Here is a 2,064-nt window from a genome sequence, read left to right as displayed (position 1 = left end):
TCCATGGATCAGTACACGGACAGTCCACGGGAAGGGCCAGCATGCTGATATGTGTGGTCAGCATGCTGATATGAGTTCAGTACACGGAGAGTCCACGGGAAGGGCCAGCATGCTGATATGTGTGGTCAGCATGCTGATATGAGTTCAGTACACGGATCAGTACACGGATCAGTACACGAATCAGTCCACGGGAAGGGCCAGCATGCTGATATGTGTGGTCAGCATGCTGATATGAGCTCAGTACACGGATCAGTACACGGACAGTCCACGGGAAGGGCCAGCATGCTGATATGTGTGGTCAGCATGCTGATATGAGTTCAGTACACGGATCAGTACACGGATCAGTCCACGGGAAGGGCCAGCATGCTGATATGTGTACTGACATGGTGCATCAGTTGTCCAAAATCAGTACACGGACAGTCCACGGGAAGGGCCAGCATGCTGATATGTGTGGTCAGCATGCTGATATGAGTTCAGTACACGGATCAGTCCACGGACAGTCTGTGTGTGCTAACGGACAGGCACGGACGTCCTGCGTGTGCTGACGGACGTCCTGTGTGTACTGAACAGACAACCCACGTGGGCTAAAATCACCCGAACAGTCCACAGGAAGGGCCAGCATGCTGATATGTGTACTGACGGATGACCACGGACGTCCTGTGTGTGCTGACGGACGTCCTGTGTGTACTGACGGACGTCCTGTGTGTGCTGACGGACGTCCTGTGTGTACTGACGGACCCACGGACACACACGGACATCCTGCGTGTGCTGACGGACGCCCTGTGTGTGCTGACGGACGGCCACGGACGTCCTCTGTGTACTGACGGACGTCCTGTGTGTGCTGACGGACGGCCACAGACATCCTTTGTGTGCTGACGGACGTCCTGTGTGTACTGACGGATGTCCTGCGTGTGCTGACGGACACACGGACACACACGGACAGCCACGGACGTCCTGCGTGTGCTGACGGACGTCCTGCGTGTGCTGACGGACGTCCTGTGTGTGCTGACGGACGTCCTGTGTGCACTGACGGACACACGGACACACACGGACAGCCACGGACGTCCTGCGTGTGCTGACGGACATCCTGCGTGTGCTGACGGACGTCCTGTGTGTGCTGACGGACGTCCTGTGTGCACTGACGGACACACGGACACACACGGACAGCCACGAATGTCTTGTGTGTGCTGACGGACGTCCTGTGTGTGCTGACGGACGTCCTGTGTGCACTGACGGACACACGGACACACACGGACAGCCACGGACGTCCTGCGTGTGCTGACGGACGTCCTGTGTGTACTGAACAGACAGCCCACGTGGGCCAAAATCACCCGAACAGTCCACGGAGCGTGCTGATATGTGTACTGATGGACAGCCGGACGTCCTGTGTGCTGAAGGACGGCCACGGACGTCCTGTGTGTGCTGACGGACACACACGGACGTCCGTGTGTACTGAACAGACAGCCCACGTGGGCCAAAATCACCCACGGACAGCCAAATCACCGAGAAGCCAAAAATGCAAAAATTAATATTTTTGAAGAAAGTTTTCTGAAAGGAAACATCAAAAATATGTCAACAAAGAGTTTAGGATGTCAAGTGTTGATCAAAAGTTGCTGTAGACATCCGTTTAGACCACGAAACTCCGACCTTTGTAGCATGCAAAAGACATGGTTAGAAGCAAAAGAAATTTATGAAAATTTACCAGAAAATAGCTTTAACCATCCTTATGAAGCATGCAAAAATCAGATTCAAATTCGAAGTATTTTTTTTTTACATTAAAAATACTCCCCGGAACACAACCAATGTCTACTGGTGACAGACTGAAAAAAAGCGTTTTGTATATATAAGGGGTAGGCACTCTCTTGAGCCTCCTACCCCCCAGTACCCGAACGGTTCGGGTACGTAGTGTTGGACTGTTCGGTCCAACACTATCGAGGGCTGGGTTGAGGTCGATGGCCGGATTGTCCCCGGTGAATTTTCCGGGAACTTTTCCGGCGAATTTTCCGGTGGACCGTTTTGCCCCTAACTTCAAATTTTCGCGCTTGCATGGTCTTGGCCTGGTTT

This window comes from Brassica napus, unplaced genomic scaffold, assembly GCF_020379485.1.
Source record: "Brassica napus cultivar Da-Ae unplaced genomic scaffold, Da-Ae ScsIHWf_1651;HRSCAF=2272, whole genome shotgun sequence".
NCBI classification, from domain to species: domain Eukaryota; kingdom Viridiplantae; phylum Streptophyta; class Magnoliopsida; order Brassicales; family Brassicaceae; genus Brassica; species Brassica napus.
This window is presented reverse-complemented; position numbering follows the sequence as displayed.